Genomic DNA, 20505 nt, shown 5'->3' with positions numbered 1-20505 from the left:
TACCACTGTGATAAATATATATAGCCCATATAATTACTATATACAGCCTCCCTATAACTATATACAGCCTTCCCATGTGAACTATATACAGCCCTCCTATAAGAACTGTATACTGCGCACTGCGATAAATATATGCAGCCCCCAATTATTACTATATATAGCCCTCCTATTATAACCATATACAGCCCTCTTAACTATATACAGCCATCATAGCTATATACAGCCCTCCTATTATATCTGTATACAGCCCTCCGAGTATAACTAAATACCACCCCCTATAACTATATACAACCCACTATAATTATATACAACTGACCTATTATAACTATATACAGCCATCTATAACTATATACAGTACCCCTATAACTATACAGCCATCCTATAACTATATACAGCCCTCTATAACTATATACAGCCCTAGGTAAAATATTATAATCTAACCCGCCTTCCTCCGTTCCCCTATTGTGTGCTGACTTCCTCCTCTGGTGTCAGCATACCATCAGGCTCTGACAAGATGGCAGTCCCTGCCACTGGGGGTGCTTTGACGCCATAACTATATACAGCACCCTATAACTATATACAGCCCCCTATAACTATATAGAGATCCTATAACTATATACAGCCCCCTATAACTATATACTGCCCTAGGTAAAATAATAAAATTATACTAGCCTTCCTCATTTCCCCCGTTGGGCGCTGACCTCCTCCTCTGGTGTCAGCATACCATCAGCTCCGACAAGATGGCAGAGGCCATCTTGCTGGAGCCTGATTGTCTATGGAAGAGCAGGGACCTTACTGTTCCTTTGCTCTGCTATGGACCCAAGTCTATTAGGTACTGCCCAGATCTCTGAACTGGATGTTTAAGAAGCAGCAAGCGGTTCAGAGAAAATCTGAGCCAATCCCGCTGTGGGCAATTTGGGTGGGCATGCGACCATCTGAATCACCCACATTTGGTGGGGACCCCCCTAGAATCTGGCCCTACATGTTGCTAGTTCCTTGCATACAAACATAGTTACAGGACATTGTGATACATTACGCTAACAGTGTTGTGGTCATAAACCAGTGTGCTGTTTTGCAGAAGAAACACAGTCCATAGCTGCACCTTTGCTAAGAACCAGCCATCAAGTACTGCCTGGTGCTGGCTGACACTGGAGTCTTAGTGCAGCGTCCTCCTGACTTGCAGTAATGCTCTGGTTGTAATCACTTACATATAAAGTGCTCCAATGAAGCTGTTACTGGTGCTCTTGGCTGCCAAGATCTGGTTCTGGCTCTCTGTTTCGGCAACCAGCTATGCAACATGGAGCTCCTGCTGCTGCTGATCCACTTAGCGGTGGGTGATAAGGTGAGTGTGCCAGGTTGGTGCCACAGGGTGGGGTGGGAGGAATACAGAGGGTCAAAAGCCAGAGCCAATGCACAGGCAACCACCTACAGTAAGATTCAGATTGGGAAAATCAAACATGAAAGGTGCAGAGAAAAACAAAACTGCAAGAAATGCTTGGGAAATGCTTTATACTATATGATTGTTGGTCTTGGATTCTTCAGACTTTGGTCATTTCTTTTGGTATTTTTTAGCACACAAACATGTAGCTTATTCTTATGTATATGTATACTTATGCATATATATTTAATTTCTGGGTCAACATGGTAACTGTACTTTAGTAACTATTTATGGCCCACTGAACTGAGTTTTGTAGGTAACCTTTATTTTATATCCATAGCTTTTATTTGCTGTTTGCATTGTATCGTTGCATTTTCTATGGACTCACTGACTGGTTTGTTCCTTTCTTTCAAGTGTATAATGTATTGTAACTAATGAATAAAGGTCCGCCCCCCCCCCCTCTTTTTCTAATTCATTGGTATATTGCAGTAGTAACTGAGATGCTTTGTCCCTTTACTCTGGTTTACTAGGTTCATTTTTATTCCCCCTGCCAACCCTGATTTCCCACCAGGCTGCACCAAGCAGTTTATTCATCTTTTTAGAAATATTGGGCCCTTTACTTTCTACCACTTGATTTTTTTTAATGTATAGTATGCTATAATAAGTCTCCAAAGATGTCTTATAGGATGGATGTGGAAACTTAGTCAAATACTTAAGTCATTGTAATTTAATTGATACGCACACTTGTCCTTATTTCCTACTGCCAACAAATACAGAAGTGACTATTCGTTTTCTGCCTGATATGGTATCTCTAATATTTGACAGTTGCCATTGTATGATGGTTCTCAGTGATATTCATTTCATCTGTCAGTGAGCATAACATTCATATTTCTTATCAATAAATTAGGGACCTTTCCACAATAATCTAAATCTGTGTGGAATTTCAGCAATGTAGTGCCTTCTGTCTACCAGTGAGACTGTTAGACACACAGTCATGCCGCCCTTCACTAAATAGCTTTGAGGCGTTTCCACTGATGTTTTTGAACTGGCATGAGGTGCCAAAGGCTACAGATACGAGTATACGCTTTCTGAAATAAAATCTTGCATGTGTATTTGATACAACTAATAACTTGAAATCAGGCCAAGGTTACATATGTCTACTTCAATGTAGAATACAGATAAAGATCAAAACAACACACACAAAGTGTTATTTCACACTATGCCCTTTATCAAGTGTAAACTTACAAAGTACACCTCAGAGGAAAAAGCCAGAATATATCCCCCTTGGCCGTAGATACAAAGTATATAAAAAAATACATTTTTTAAATTTATATAATAACACACATGGAAGAGTATTTTTTATAACCAAGCAAATATAGCTCTGAAAAGATTCTTACATGCATATGTTGCAGAAAGTGTCACAATACAAAGATATTGGGGCACATTTACTAACAGCGTACAAACTTCACTAAATGCAGTTTTCCTGTGTAGTGTGCAGGGTGCGCCAGATTCAGGTTCAAAACTTTCTTTTTTGGTGTACCTTTAACAAGGGGCATGTGACACAATTCTGTCAGACTTTTCATGTTAATTCTGGCGCATGGTCTGACTAAGCACCATAACGCCCCCTAATTAGTGTCGTATAATGCCTAGTGCAGCGGCACCACAAAAATGTGGTACAGACACTTATTGAATACCTGTGCAAGCAGTTTTCACTAAAAAGAACATGCAAAGTCCAACAGAATACTGGCACACGGCCCTTAATGCTGCATTAGCAGGTCTTTCATTGCCAACATTTACATATGATTATATTTCAAATTTGTACTGGACCCTGCATAACCACAATGTCACATATGCCGACACATGATACATAAATCAATATTGCACAAGAAAGAGTGTGGGGCTTATTTACTAAGGGTCCTGTGGCCGAATTTTCGTCGGGTTTCCCCGATCGCTCCGGGGCTTGTGTCGCAGGCGATCGGATTTTGGCACATTGGCGCCGGCTTTCACGCAACAGAAATCGGCGGGCCATTGGGCGATCCGGCGGATTCAGACTAAGTGTGGGATTTAACATTTAAATTTGTGTCGCAAGCCAAGCACTCACATGCACCAGGAAGAAGATGGTGAACTCCTGCAGACCTAATTGGGGAAGCGACACAAGCACTATCTTCTCTAATCGCGGCAGATGTGCATTCTGGGGGACATTCTGGATTGGGAATTGCGCAGGACCAGGTAAGTAAATGTGCCCCTCTGTGTCACGAGGCCTGAGTAGCAAAAATATAACAAATCTTTATTTAATCAATAGAAACAAATAACCAACAAAGAAAAGAATGGACACATAAAAACAATTAAAAATGTACCGAAGTACATGTTACAAACAAATAGTTGGATAAACCAGGTGTGTTTACCAACATAACCTCCTTTATAAATTAGTAGATACCAAACCAACCCTAATAATGAATCAATAAATACAATATATATCCAAATTACCAACCAGCATGAATAACACGTACAAATCACTACACTATTAAGCATGTACTATGCAGAGTTAGCATGCATATCAGGAAAGGCAGCACATGAAAGTGTAATAAGAAGCTGTAATATGTTGCATTCAGATTCAAACACTGGAGGTACACAAAACAGTGCCACAGAAAGGTAAAAAAAAAAAACAGGGTGGTTAGTATGTGTAGAGGAGGTGGAGGGCTCCCCACGCGTTCCATCTCTGATTGGAGACTTCCTCAGGGGTCTGTACTTGAAGGAGTCGGTACATTTTTAATTATTTTATGAGTCCATTCTTTTCTCTGTGGGTTATTTATTTCTATTGATTAAATAAAGATTTGTTATGTTTTTGCTACTCAGGCCTTATGACAATATTATTATGCAATATTAATATAATCGTATTTCAACACTAATAATTTAGCAAAGTATAATACTAGGTCTAAAGACATTAATATTGCTGTACAACATTAACAAGCAATGGATTTACTTTTATGGCGGAGAGAAGATACACTGTGGAGTGTGCTTGTGGTGTGTGCAGAGTGCGCCAGATTAATATAAAACTGGTGCACTGCTCTGGAAGTGTGCACCATTTTTATGTTTTGGTGCACTTTGTTCATGCTGCAGAATTGTGGCGCACATCAGTAATAAATGTGGTGCAAACTCCGACTGAGCTCTAATACGCCCCTTTAAGTGCACTTTTTTTTTTTCTCTTGTCGGACACAGTGCAGCCGCAACACAAAATTGGTGCAGACTCTTTATAAATACATGTGCAAGCAATTTGCATGTTCTTTTCAGTGCAAAATCAGACAGAAAACTGGTGCAAACACTTTAATAAATGTGGGCCAATATCAGAACTCCTGGTTTGGTACAACAATAAGATGTATTCTCTGTAGAGTGCTGAGTGATTCTTCTTGCTGCATCTCAGACAGGTGCCAGTTGGAGTGATGGCCACCCGTACCAATCAGTTTCTGGAGCAGTGTCTCATTCAACTTCATTCTGTCCTGTTAGGCAACCTTTCTTGCTCTAGTTATCTATATCTTCTATTGTGTTTTTGATCTGACATTTTTCTTCACTTGTCTGCTGCCTTTTGTACCTCACCAACATTGTGGTTTTGACTTGGTTTGCCTGTCCTCACTATTTATCCACCTGTACACCTCCTGTATATTTGTTCTGCTGTTCTGTGCACAAATCTTCAGTAGGTACCGTCATCAAATTGTTACCTGCGATGGAACATAGAGCTGGCAAGAAGACAGGGATAAAGTTTGTGGGAATATAACACCTGTTGTGCTCCAATGAGGACTAAGTTGCAAAACAAATACTACAAGTCTGAATATCAGATTGCTTCATAGTGAAACTAATCAGAACAACTCACCCATAGTAAATGACCTCCAGTGCCTGGAATGACAGTAGCCCCCATGTGTGTTTACAGAGATTATAGAGATACAATTTCATTGAGCTATCCTAACTTAAAAGTGGATGGACACATTTCGTGAAATATTTTTTATGGCTGCAGTTCTGGTAGATTTTTTCCCTCATAAAGGAAAGATTAGCTACAAAATCCATATTCAGTTCTGTGCTTATATATATATATATATATACACACTCACCGGCCACTTTATTAGGTACACCTGTCCAACTGCTTGTTAACACTTAATTTCTAATCAGCCAATCACATGGCGGCAACTCAGTGCATTTAGGCATGTAGACATGGTCAAGACAATCTCCTGCAGTTCAAACCGAGCATCAGTATGGGGAAGAAAGGTGATTTGAGTGCCTTTGAACGTGGCATGGTTGTTGGTGCCAGAAGGGCTGCTCTGAGTATTTCAGAAACTGCTGATCTACTGGGATTTTCACGCACAACCATCTCTAGAGTTTACAGAGAATGGTCTGAAAAAGAAAAAACATCCAGTGAGCGGCAGTTCTGTGGGCGGAAATGCCTTGTTGATGCCAGAGGTCAGAGGAGAAGGGGCAGACTGGTTCGAGCTGATAGAAAGGCAACAGTGACTCAAATCGCCACCCGTTACAACCAAGGTAGGAAGAAGAGCATCTCTGAATGCACAGTACGTCGATCTTTGAGGCAGATGGGCTACAGCAGCAGAAGACCACACCGGGTGCCACTCCTTTCAGCTAAGAACAGGAAACTGAGGCTACAATTTGCACAAGCTCATCGAAATTGGACAGTAGAAGATTGGAAAAACATTGCCTGGTCTGATGAGTCTCGATTTCTGCTGCAACATTCGGATGGTAGGGTCAGAATTTGGCGTCAACAACATGAAAGCATGGATCCATCCTGCCTTGTATCAACGGTTCAGGCTGGTGGTGGTGGTGTCATGGTGTGGGGAAAATTTTCTTGGCACTCTTTGGGCCCCTTGGTATCAATTGAGCATCGTTGCAACGCCACAGCCTACCTGAGTATTGTTGCTGACCATGTCCATCCCTTTATGACCACAATGTACCCAACATCTGATGGCTAATTTCAGCAGGATAATGCGCCATGTCATAAAGCTGGAATCATCTCAGACTGGTTTCTAGAACATGACAATGAGTTCACTATACTGAAATGGCCTCCACAGTCACCAGATCTCAATCCAATAGAGCATCTTTGGGATGTGGTGGAACGGGAGATTCGCATCATGGATGTGCAGCCGACAAATCTGCGGGAACTGTGTGATGCCATCATGTCAATATGGACCAAAATCTCTGAAGAATGCTTCCAGCACCTTGTTGAATCTATGCCACGAAGAATTGAGGCAGTTCTGAAGGCAAAAGGGGGTCCAACCTGTTACTAGCATGGTGTACCTAATAAAGTGGCCGGTGAGTGTATATAACTAATATAAGAGTTTGTAAGGGTTCAAAGACCACCTGCCCATCTGTGAATGGCATGTAATGAAAAGTCAAAAAAAGTAGCATTATTCTGCTTGCTAAACTGACTCCCTTCGGGCTGTTAGTCTGTTTCACCCTTACCCTCTGCTCACTCAGCACTGATGTAATCTCATTGCAACACAATGGTAGGGGGGAAATACTCCATGAACGCTGCAACAGCCTTTCAATATGCAACTTGAAGAGGCTCTAGTAACACCCCTGTGAACCCTTTAGGCTCATTAGAATAATTTTAAAAATTCATTTTAAAAGGAAGGAGGCCATAAATTACACAAATAAGAAAATTACCACAGTTGCAGTGTCTGCTATGGTAACTGTCCCTGGCTTATTTTATAGTAAATTTCTTCTAAAGGAAATCTATCACATGGATACCGAGTTTTAAACCAAACACAGTTACACCCTGATGAGTGTCCCTCTAATGGCCCCGATTTAGAAAATCGTTTTCTAAAACATTGCAAATGAGCCTCAAGGTCTCGAGTACACCCCCCTCTTCTGGCTATGTTGTCTGCTAATTATGAGGTTACCAGCTCTCTGGTGAGCAGGGGAGGGAGAAGGCAGGCAGTACTGAACATAGGTGTGCATGATTGGCAGACTACACAACGAGAAGGGGCTTCTTTGATGTAGACAGGAATCCCTCATTTGCATTTTAGAAGATTTTCTCCAAAACCGACACCAGTGTGTAAGTGTGCTTAGTGTAAAATACTACATCCATGTGGTAGATTTACTTTAAACTATGGAGTGTCCTACCTTAAAGGAAACCTACCACTGCTATTGGTAGGTATTAGCTGTAAACACCGGGCACCAGCTCACCCTGAGCTGGTGCCCGGTGTTTACAGCTAATACCTACCATTAGCAGTGGTAGGTTTCCTTTAAGAACTTGTGGTAGGGAAACTTTCCATAAATACAGTATAATTGGTGTCTGTCATTTAGGGGTTTTTGCCTTTCACTTGATTAACACTGTAAAAATATAGGGTTGACTTGATTTGTTTTGTACATAATAAAAAGCATTGTAAATGTAGTTCCTCTCAGGCTCCACACTTTTAAAGAAAAGTCAATGAAATTGATATATTTTTATCATTGCCCATCTCAAAAACTTTCAGAATGGAGAGATGAAAAAAAATAAACAACTGCTGTGTCCTTCTAGCTAATAGACGAATTAGTAAATTAAGTTTGATGAAAATATCTTTGCTCTTACTATACTCTATTTCATCCACTGCTATGTTTTAATGTTATGGTATGCAGATAATGTCACAATGTATAAAGCGTTCTCTGAGTGTGCCATAAAACAGCATACAGATTGAGAATTCATGTAACATTCATAACATTCTGAGATCATCATTATGTTTTTGTAATATATACATTGAAAACTATATTTTTAAGACCAGATTTGCAGCAACTTAAATTACCTAATGCAATATTAACTAGAATCTAGGCTATAATATAGAATCTGCAATGAATTTTGATGACAAGGTCATTAACTAAGCAATGAAAACTGGAACAGTTTATGATAAACCAAAAAGAATTTCCCAAGAAAAAATAAAACCTTAAACATTTATACATATCTATTTTGCTGACATGATTCAGGAAAGTATTCTACAATAGACCAATGCATTTTGCTACATGTATTTATAGTAAAATCTTGCGTAATTCATAACCTGCTAACAGAATGGGGAACATATCTAGACGAAAATTTTGGTACTAAAAGCTCCAAGGGTAAGAGGGCAAAAACAACCCAAAAAGTAATATATAAATTGATAAATCATAATTTCTCAGTTACGCAATCTGCATATTACAATGTATTATCTATCTCTACAACAAGAATATCGAGCAAAACTAAGTGAGGCTTCTTAACCCTTTAATGACAGCCAAGAGGATTGCCCGACCAAGACCCTGCACTAACACACACACAAAAAAACTCAGATCCCAGGTGTTTAACCCCTTACACACTGTGGTCAAGCATTACTGCGGCGTGTAAGTTTGTCCCCCGGGGATTGGACCCACTCGGTGAGTTTACCGGGGGATGCGTTCCATCCAGTGGAGAGCCCCGGGGTCCAGAGAGTTCCCCAAGGTTGCCTCCATCTTGTTATGCTGGGTTTTTACAATAAATGATTACAGTGCACATATATATAAAAAGGAATACAAAAAGGAATATTTCATATAATTGCCATGATATTCATATATTTACAACCAATACAAAGATATCTCATATAATTACAGTGATTGTGCAAATAGTGTAGCTACTTACTTTTAAAGAGATCCTGTTGGGAGTGAATATCATCTCGAAAAGTGTACTGTGCATGGCAGGAGACAACGCTATGTTACCAATCCCTGCAAGTGCAAAAGGTGCATGTGTAGTATCAAAAAAGCCATAGCTCTTGTACAGGTGTACTGCAATCAGATACATACTACTGTGCAGTATGTACCTCAAGAAGCCATATTAAATAAGGGAAACACTGTTGGACGGCTAATTGACCACAACATACAATTATATTGACTGTGAAAGTTGTAGTGAATAGGTCTACCTGACTAGTACCCCTTATGGGCTCTCAATCACTATCTTTAAATTATCAACATAAGACACACGCCAGGGTTTCACAGAATTTGGACCCTATATCATAGATATATCATTCTATCGATCTAGCTATCCCTAAAGTCACATTTGCCATTAGCCACTTGATATCCAGTGCCACAGCCTTGGTAATCCATCTGTAGTGTGGGCATCAACAAGAGAGAGAATTTATTTCCTAAATATGGTCAGTCTCCTACGGACAGTTGCCCACAGTTATGAAAGTGTTTGCATGAGTTTTTTTGTCTGATTTTACACTAGAAAGAATTTGCAAACAGTTTGCACATCTATTTCAAGTGTCTGCACCAGTTTTGTGTTGAAACTGCACTGTATTCAACAAAAACAGAAAAAATGTGTACCTAAAGGAGCTTGTTGGTGCTTAGGCGAACTGTGCGCCACAATTCTGTCCTATGTGCCCCACAATTTAGTTTGTACCACATTTCTGCAGCATGAACAAAGCGCACTGAAAAAAATGGTGCACACTTCCTGAGCAGTGCAGGGGCATGAAGAACATACATTACAATTCATCCTGCACATTTCATAGGCAAACAGCACATAGTGCAGTTTGCACTGTTTTTGATAAATGTGGGCCAGTGTCTTATAAACTATAGGAGCGGTGACAACAGAACACCAGGATAACAGTTTAGAGACAGTTTTATGACAGTTGCATAATAACAGTTCAACTTCTGACCTTTAAGACTGCATTAGAAGTGACCCTCTGTTTTACCATAATGGGCAGTACTTTACTTGACTGATTTTCCATTAATATAAGAAGCAGCCAATGTTTCTGTCCAGAGAAGTTCAGCTGATGTGTATCACTTTACTTTGAAGATAGAAGTTACATCTTACATGTTATTCTCTACAACAGAACTTGGCAGGCAGCCCGAACTCAGTTTTTTTCCATGGTTGAAAACTTGTTTTAGACTTTAGCAAAACCATACACTGAACCATTATTAATTTACTGCCCAGAAATATATCCATGGAAAAAAATATGTATCTTTCCCCGCTTCAGTATGACCCCATTAAAGAGTATCTAAACATTCAACAAACTCTGCAGATATTGGTATGCTACTTTGTTTTAATGAGTATACCTAAAACAAAACAGTCCAATTCAATTCGTTTCCAGGAAACCACAGATAAAAGTTATATAAACCAGAAAAAATAAATCCCAGTACAAAATTAATGAAAAGTAAACAATGGCAAAATATGTTAAAAAAAGTCACTCTTTTTATCAATATGCTTTTAAAACATGTGCATAAAACAAAAAAAAAATATCATTCTTTAATGTTGTAGTTGTTAATTCTCATCAGCCTATTTGCTGGATATGACTTAAAAATGTACTAGAACTTCTGACCTATAAATTAAGAAGGAAATACAAAATTATAAAATAAGATGATCTCACAGGGAAGAACTAAAACCCAAAGACCCATCTAGGCCTTTTGGGGAAATTGTCAACCCACATGATAAATCCACTGTGATTCTGGAGTCTTGGGTTACTCTGGTGGAACTTCCTTAAATGCTTTGTTAAATCCATTTCCATCTTGGAATTTTTAATATCCATAATATGTTCTCTTCTTTTAAATTCTCTGATGGTCAGACCGATGTGGATTTTCTCACACTTGGCATAATAAATAACACCTGTAGTTGAACATGTTATTTCAATTCTGTCCTGCATCCAGAAAATTAAATGCACAGTCAATCTAATTGAAAGCCTTACAGTCCTTAGAGGGAAGATAATAACACTTATTGACCCTTTTTACCAAAGAACTTGTTCATGTTTTGAATATAATAGATGTGTACTAGTATATCTTTTTTTGGTGCATCTTGCTGTAATTTGTGGTTTCTCAGCTAATGACTTCTTTAGATGTAGGTCCGATAAAAAGATGTTTCTACACAATTTTGGACATATCACAAATTAGAGTTTTATAAATTGATGACAATTAGTCCAATAGATCACATTAGCGAGAAGTAACCAAGGGAAGAGACATTTAAGGAATGTCACTTAGGGAAGAGACATTCGGACATATGCTGTCACATGTGGCTTTATATGAACACTGCTATTTGTGCCAGTGTTCATTTGCTGTTGTGAATGTATTTTACTTTTAAATGCTTTAACCTGTCTTTTCAGATATATTGTGTTGTGATGTTTTGTACTAAATATTTGTCGGATTTTTGAATATACCCCCTTAAGGACGCAGGGTATTTTCGCTCATTTCTCGCTCTCCATCTTCAAAAATCCCTAACTTTTTCAATTTTCACTCAGAGCTGTGTGAGGGCTTATTTTGTGCTTATCAAATTTTACTTTCCCGTGATGTTATTTATTATTCCCTGCCATGTAGTGGGAAGCCGGAAAAAATTCCAAATGTGGAAAAGTTGAAAAAAAATGCATGTGCGTCAGGTTCTTGTGGGCTCAGTTTTTACAACTTTCACTCTTCGCTCCAAATAACACCTCTAATTTATTCTTTGGTTTGGTATGATCGCGGTGATACCAAATTTATACAGGTTTTATTGCGTTTTAATACATTTTTAAAAATTATACGAATGTGTACAAAAAAGAAAAAATTGTTTTGCCATTTTCTAACGCTAATAAGTTTTTCATACTTTGATGCATGGAGCTGTGTGATGAATCGACGTTCGAGGGAGCAACGATCGCAGGGAACATTGGCGGCGCCCATGCGCCGTCATGTTTTCAGTGCTGCTGGCGACTTTGCCGGCGGCAAACAACAGGTTAACACCCGCGATCGGCACAAGCACTGACCGTGGGTGTTAGCGATGGGTCTTTGCTGCGATATGCAGAAAACCCCATCTCTGTATGAAGAGGGCTCAGCCCGTGAGCCCTCCTCATACACCCTTCACTGCTCCGTGGCGGATATATCCGTCACGGAGCGTGACGGGGATACACACCTCCTTCTTCTTAGTGCTATAGCTGAATGTCCCCAATTGCTACCTAACATTATGCAGAAGAGAGGTCTACTGGATTTATAAGTTACGTACCCTTAGTCCCGAGTGCTTAAATGAAGCCTCTGAAGTGGTAGTGTGAGACCTATCCAGCTATGTTAGTTTCCGACTATAGGTTTGCATCCCGAGACTTTGTCAGTAATTGCCTTTTGTCTGCTCCCGGCCACTGTAGTTCTTCTATGCAGTCCAATCAGCGTTTCACTCATTGTCCACTCCCAGCCACCATCTTTATGTGTTCAATAGCGTTCCACCCAGCCGGGCTACAGCGATCTGTCTCTTAATTCATCTTTTTTATTGTTACTTGGAGATATTTTATGTATATATTGGATTGTAGGCTATTTCTAATATGTATATATGAAATTAATTTGTTAACTTAATTCACATACATTCATAATAATTATTGAAGCCCCCTTTTCATCTTTTTTCCCTTGTAAATCATGACATCATTTCTGGCTATCCATTATATAAAGCCGTAATTGTATGTACTCTTTATTGTACCCAGTAGTAGGTGTGAAACAAGTTGCCCGATTTTTTTTTTCTTTTATATGCATTTTAACCCTGGTGTAATTTTTAATTACAATTGCCATATAAGCTATATAGCATTTACCTTTCGGGTTGCGACACAGTAACTACTCTTTTCACTCTGATATCCATTAGAAAAATAACTTCTTCTGCTACTCTGGATATACTTCTGGTAATTACCATAGAAACTCGAGTATAAGCCTAGTTTTTAAGGACATAAAAATGTGCTTAAAACCCAAACTCGGCTTGTACTCGAGTAAAAAAATATAGGTTTTACCAGGTTTTTGTGGTAAAATTAGGGCCCTCGGCTTATACTTGGGTCGGCTTATATAAAGCCGTAATTGTATGTACTCTTTATTGACATGACGAAGAGCCCAGTAGTAGGTGTGAAACAAGTTGCCTGATTTTTTTTTCCTTTATATGCATTTTAACCCTGGTGTAATTTTTAATTACAATTGCCATCTTAGCTATATAGCATTTATCTTTCAGGTTGCGCCACAGTAACTACTCTTTTCACTCTGATATCCATTAGAAAAATAACTTCTTCTGCTACTCTGGATATACTTCTGGTAATTACCATATAAACTCGAGTATAAGCCTAGTTTTTAAGGACATAAAAATGTGCTTAAAACCCAAACTCGGCTTGTACTCGAGTAAAAAAATATAGGTTTTACCAGGTTTTTGTGGTAAAATTAGGGCCCTCGGCTTATACTTGGGTCGGCTTATATAAAGCCGTAATTGTATGTACTCTTTATTGACATGACGAAGAGCCCAGTAGTAGGTGTGAAACAAGTTGCCTGATTTTTTTTTCCTTTATATGCATTTTAACCCTGGTGTAATTTTTAATTACAATTGCCATCTAAGCTATATAGCATTTATCTTTCGGGTTGCGCCACAGTAACTACTCTTTTCACTCTGATATCCATTAGAAAAATAACTTCTTCTGCTACTCTGGATATACTTCTGGTAATTACCATATAAACTCGAGTATAAGCCTAGTTTTTCAGGACATAAAAATGTGCTTAAAACCCAAACTCGGCTTGTACTCGAGTAAAAAAATATATGTTTTACCAGGTTTTGTGGCAAAATTAGGGCCCTCGGCTTATACTTGGGTCGGCTTATACTCGAGTATACAGGTAGTTTTACATTGTTATTAATCAGGTGGTTGATGGTTTTTAACACCTTAGCGGTCTGCGCCGTAGCTGTACCGCGCTGAGTCCCGCGATTAGCGCTCAGCGCAGTACAGCTACGGCGCAGAGACGATGCCGGTTCAGCGCTGTATAGCAGCCGAACCGGCATCGCTAGCCGCGGGATTTCAGCGATAATCTACCGCTGACATCCCCGGCTAACACCCGCGGTCGGAGTGGGCTCCGATCGCGGGTGTTTAACCCGTTAAATGCCGCGGTCAACGCGACCGCGGCATTTAACATGCCTTCTGGGGGTCTTTACCCCACGATCGGCCCCCCCGCACCGTTTTCGGGGGGGCCAATCGCTGTTTTGGCTCCTCTGGGGTCCGATTGGGACCCCAGAGAAGCCTTGGAGGGTTTACCTTTAAGATGGCGTCTGTGACGTCATCTTAAAGGCAAAGTGTCAGCCTATGCATCTGCATAGGCTGGCACTGATAATACCCTGCAATACATTAGTATTGCAGAGTATTATCAAGAACAAGCAATCAGATGATTGCTTGTTCATATCCCATGGTGGATCAAGTAAAAAAATGTAAAAAAAAAGGTTTTTCAATAAAAAATTACTTTATAAATCACTAAAAATGCCCATAAGCCAGAAAACATATAAAGAGACATATAACGCTCAAAAAAGTCTAAATCATAACACAAACCCCACATATATAGTATCACCGCATCCGTAACAATCCATAGAATAAAACTAAATAACTATTGAACCCATATGATGAACGCCGTAAAAAAAAAAACATCAAAAATCCGCCAAAAATTATGATTTTTACCTATTATATCCCACTAAAAATGCAATAAAAAGTGATCAACAAAACATATGTACTCCAGAATGATATTGTTGCAAAGAACAACATGTCCCGCAAAAAACAAGCCATCAACCAGCTCTGTAGCCAAAAACGTAACAATGTTATGCCACTTGGAAGACGGCGATGCAAAAATGATAGATTTTTCCCCACATTAGGGTTTTATTTGGCAAATTTAGTAAAACATAAGAAAAAATATTCATGTCTGGTATCCCCGTAATCGTATCGACCCGTAGAATAAAGATAACAGGATTATTAGGATATACGGTGAACACGGAAAAAAAAAAAAGTAAAAAATCCAGTAAAGAATTGATGCTTTTCTACTCATGACCTCAAAAAAAGTTCCAAAATTTTCAACAATAGGTGATACCAACCCCAAAATGGTAACACTGGAAAAAGCATCTCGTCCCGCAAAAAAAATGCCGTCACATGGCCCAAATAACAGAATAGCGAAAATTTTATAGCCTTCAAAAGGGGGCAACCAGAAAACTAAAATCCTGGCAGCTGCAGGGTGCTCCTTTCCTTCTGCGCCTCGCTGTGCCCCCATAACACAAGTAACGGCCACGTGTGGGGGGTCGCTGCACTCAGGAGAAATTGTATAACAAATTTTATGATGAGTTTTCTCTTTTTATCTTTTGGAAATGTGTAAATTTTAGGGCTAAATGAACGTATAACCGACAAAATTTGATAAATTTGAAATTTCTAAATTTCACCGCCATTTTGATTCAATTACTATGAAGATCTCAAGGGGTTAACAATCTTTGTAAAAGCTGTTTCTGATAGTTTGAGGGGTGCAGATTTGAAAATGGGTTGGTTATATAGGGGGTTTTGTTGCTAAATATGTAAAATTTGATTTCAAACAGTATTTATCCCCAAAATAGTCAATTCCGAAAATACGGAAAATCGCTATTCGATTTGTAGGCCGCGTGACGCCAAAATAAATTATCCAAACATTTCAAAAATTATGAAAATGTAAAGTAGACAAATGGGAAATGTTATTCTGCAAGTTATTTAGGTGGTAAATCTATCTGCCTGAAAACGCGGTGATTTAGAATTTCGAAAATGGCAAATTTTTCTAAAAATTCATCATTTTTTTCTTTTTTTTGTAAATAAACGCAAAACTTATCAGCCAAAATTTACCACTAAAATGAAGTACAACATGTGGGGAAAAAACAATCTCAGAATCGCTTTGATAAGTAACAGCGTTCAAAAGTTATTACCACAGGAAGAGACACTGGTCAAATTTCAAAAAAAAGTTGCGAGCCTTAACCTGCAAACAGGCTGCGTCCTTAAGGGGTTAAATCACTATTACATTGTTTGGGCATAATAAAGTTTCACAGGGAGTATTTCTCTCCTTGCATACTGTCTGTATAATATCCTTTTTGTTTGAATCTGTACTTCATATCTGTTGCTTGTCGTTCAAAGGTCTCATTGTTTGAACAAATACTTTTTAGCCATAAAATGGTCCTGTGAGAATTTTTTTTTTTTTTTTGTTGAGGGGAGATGTACTGAATCGGCATGCAGGAAAGTATTTAGTGCTGTGTGTTTTCGTTACACATCTTTGTCTATGCCATTTTCTCTGATTGATGCTTTTACATTCAAAAATTTCCATAGCCCTATATTTATATGTTAGTCTGAGGTTGATTTCATTACGATTCAAATGCGACATGATGTGATCTAAACTACTTAAACTCCCCTGCCAAAAAATATGACATCCTCAATCTAATGCATCCAATTATGTACCTTTTCTTCATCTTTTATAGGATTGGTCTGAAAAATCTCAAGTTCCAAAAAAATGATTGGCATAAGAGGGGGTGAAGGTACCCCATATCACTATCTTTCAATTGAGGGAAAACCTGCCCTTAAAGATGGAAAAATTAAGTCAGAACAAACTCCAAAAAAGTATATAATAGTTTTGCTATTGATTTCCTGTCATATCACTGGGTCTCAAAAAGGACATTACATCGGCTAAACCATATTGATGAGAAATTGATGTATATAATGATTCTACATCTGTGTTACCATCATCATATCTTCTTTAACTATTATGACATTTAGTATGTTGAAAACTGTTGTAGTTTCTTTAAGCTATGAAGTCACTATGGGGCAGATTTATCACGCTGTTTGAAAGTCAGAATATTTCTAGTTGCCCATGGCAACTAATCACAGCTCAGCTTTCATTTCACCAGTGCTCATGAATATTTTCAAGGGGAGCTGTGACTGGTTGCCATGGGGAACTGGAAATATTCTGACTTTCAGACAGCTTGATAAATCTGCCCCAATGGGTTTTAAAAAATAGTGTATGAAATAGATTTTTTTTTCACACAAAGTGTATCTTCATTTTCGAAGTCTCCCCTAGACTGGTGGATCCCCTAGACTGCCCTAGACTGGTGGATCATTTTGATCCTTGTGTATTTTGAGGCGTGATTAATACTATATTTATTGATGAGATTCAAAATAGTAGATTTTTTTAAAAAGTTGGCATCCACAGAGGCAGGTAGTTCACCTGTTCAAGCCAACCTGTCATTAGAAAAAAAGTTTTTTTAAAATAAAATGAAATAAAGTAAAAGTCCCCTAAACACCACCATTCCTTAAGACATCTAATAAAGTACAAAAAAAACACTAACTCACAAAAAAGCCAACATAATTGGTACTGCCGTATCCATAACAATATGCAAAATAAATCTGACACATTATTGGAAACACATGTTGAATGCCATAAAAATAAACCTGAAAAATTTGGCAATAATGTAAATATTCATCAAAAATTATTCTAAAAAGTGATAAAAAAAAGATGGTACTAATGGAAAGAACAACGTGACACACATAAAATAAGCCCACAACCAGCTGTCAACCACAAAGTACTAAAGTTACGTAATATGGCAATGCTAAAACAAATGTGATTTTCTCTATTTTAGTTTTTCTTCAGTAAAATTGAACAAACATAAAGAAAACTATATGAATGAGGTATCGCTGTAATCATAGTTATTGATACAATAAAGATAATATATTATTTTTATGGTACAATGAACACCCCCCCCTTACAAAACTGCTAAAAATTCTAAACAAGAATTGATGATTTTCTTTTCCTCCACACATTAAAGAGTTGATTAAATCAAATCAATGGGGCACATTTACTAAGGGTCCACGGACCACATTTCCGTCGGGTTTCCCGACTTTTTCCATTTTGCACCGCATTTAACAGGGGTTTTTGGCGCACGCGATCGGATTTTGGCTCAATCGCAACGACTTTCATGCGACACAAATCGGGGGGGGGGCGGGGGGCATGCCGTCGGACAAAAAATAGATTGTGTAGCCTTTAACCTCTTCCCAATGCTTGCTGTAATAGAACAGCATTGCAGGAAGTTACTTGAAAACACAGTTCAGACATGGTGATCAGGGCAAGATGGTGGCTGTCTCTGATAATTAATATTGCGATAATTAAGATTGTGTATGCATGTGTATGTATGCTTCACAGAATGAGATTTCCACCCTTAAATCTTTACAAAAAAATGTGATTATGTTATACAGCTTTCAGCATAGTTCACTGTTTTTTACAGCATTATTGTGTGATAAAAATGATGTAATTATGTTATTTTTCAGGCTATAACTGTACCAAAATAAATACTCTTAATATTTTTTTTATTATTTTAACCCCTTAACGACCAGGCACTTTTTTTTTCATTTTTGCATTTTCATTTTTCACTCCACCTTCAAAAATCCATAACTTTTTTTTATTTTTCTATGTAAAGATCTGTGTGAGAGTTGTGTGGTGAAAAAATACATTTGTGCCATATTCTTGTGGGCTTGGATTTTACGGATTTCACTGTGCTCCTCAAATGACATGTCTTCTTTATTCTTTGGGTTGGTACATCATGAGGATACCAAATTTGTATAGGTTATATAATGCTTTCATGCATTTACAAAAATGAAAACCTTCTTTTTACACTGCAGTTTACAGAGCTGTGTGTGGTGCCTTTTTTTGCGAAATAAGATTATGTTTTCAATGCTACCATCTTGTAGACTGTACAGTCTTTTGGTCACTTTTTATTACATTTTACAAATTTAGCAAAATTGTAAAAAAGTTAAATTTTTAACTTTGGGCGCTATTTTCCATTAGGGGGTTAAATGATGGGAATAATCATTATTATATTTTGATCGGTCGATTTTGGGATGCGGCGATACCTAAAATGTTAATTTTTTTTACTGTTTATTTGTATTCATATCAGTTCTAGGGAAAGAGAGGTGATTCGAATTTTTATTTATTTATTTTTTTTACAATTTTTCCGACTGCCATGGGTACCATAACCCTAGGTTGTCTGATCCTACCATTTACTGCCACACACACTCCATATTAATTTAAATGTTACTGTTGGCTTTGTCAGCAGCATTTAAATAGAGAACATTAGCGATCCCACAGTGCCAACACAGATCTCTGAGAAGGAGTTATTAAAGAAGGGTGTTATTACCGCCTATTTTGAGCTAGACATGGATATGAACTGACTTAAGTTCCTGTCTGGATTGGAGCCCCAACTCTCAAAGTTTCTTTCAGACCCATTTACCACTACAGAAGAAGGGAAAGAAAGTTCTTAGTTAAGGTAGATTTAAAGGGGTATTCTCGTCTGGGCATTCACATCCAGATTCATCAATCTGCCATATATAAACATTTCTTCAATTAGAAAAATGTACCAGTGTGAAGATAATTTCTCATAAATGTAGTCATATGGTCCCTTAGAAACAAGACTGTGTCCCTTGATACAGTCACCTCTACTGGATGGATTTCACAAAGAAACAAAGTTACCGCATGTCCCACAGCCGTCCTGTGGTAATGATTGCTGCATCCGAGTGATCAGGCAGGACTCAATAGCGCATGTCTGGCCACCACTGCCAAAATATGAGGTGGTCGTATCCGAGGAAGCCATCTCGTTTCTAAGGGACAACATGACTGCATTTATGAGAAATTATCTTCACACAGGAACATTTTTTATTAACATCCAATTGTAGAAATGTTTACATATGGCAAATGAATTCAATTAAATTTAAATGGCCAGATGGGAATACCCCTTTAATGTCTAGTTTTCAGCAGTTGATGACTCCCCCCTTCCAGAAATGTTGTTTTTTTTATTGAGAGGATGCTTCAGTCAACGAAATTTTACTTAATTGTGCACAATCAGGAGAGCAAATACTGTTTAAAAAAACATATATATTTCCTTTTGTGTTTTAATAAATTATCCAGAAAAATATTCAATACTAACCTCTGGGGAAGTAAGAGATATACAGTTACATGTCCCTGCAATTAGACCTGAAACTTGAGGTAAAAAAAATACTTAATTTGAGACATTGCTATTTAATTAATTTGAGACATTTTTGCTGTTTGTGCAGCTTTGACAGGTATTTAACAGGGTTTTGCACCCGGATTGTGTCAAACGTGATCAGAAATGGGGGGGGGGGGTTAATGTCAGACAATCCGACTGATTTGGACTGAGCGTGGGATTTAACTTTCAGATTGTGTCACAAGACAATGCAGTTACATACACCAGAAAGAAGAAGGTGAACTCCGGCGGACCTGAGCAGGGAAACGACACATGCAGGATATCAGGCGCACAATCTTAGTGAATCGTGGCACAGTGCGTTATAGTCAGACAATGTACTTTCAGGGAACGCGCTGCACCTGGAAAGTAAATGTGTCCTATTATATCCAACAGGGTA

The sequence above is a fragment of the Engystomops pustulosus genome, chromosome 9 (genome assembly GCF_040894005.1).
Source record: "Engystomops pustulosus chromosome 9, aEngPut4.maternal, whole genome shotgun sequence".
NCBI classification, from domain to species: domain Eukaryota; kingdom Metazoa; phylum Chordata; class Amphibia; order Anura; family Leptodactylidae; genus Engystomops; species Engystomops pustulosus.
This window is presented reverse-complemented; position numbering follows the sequence as displayed.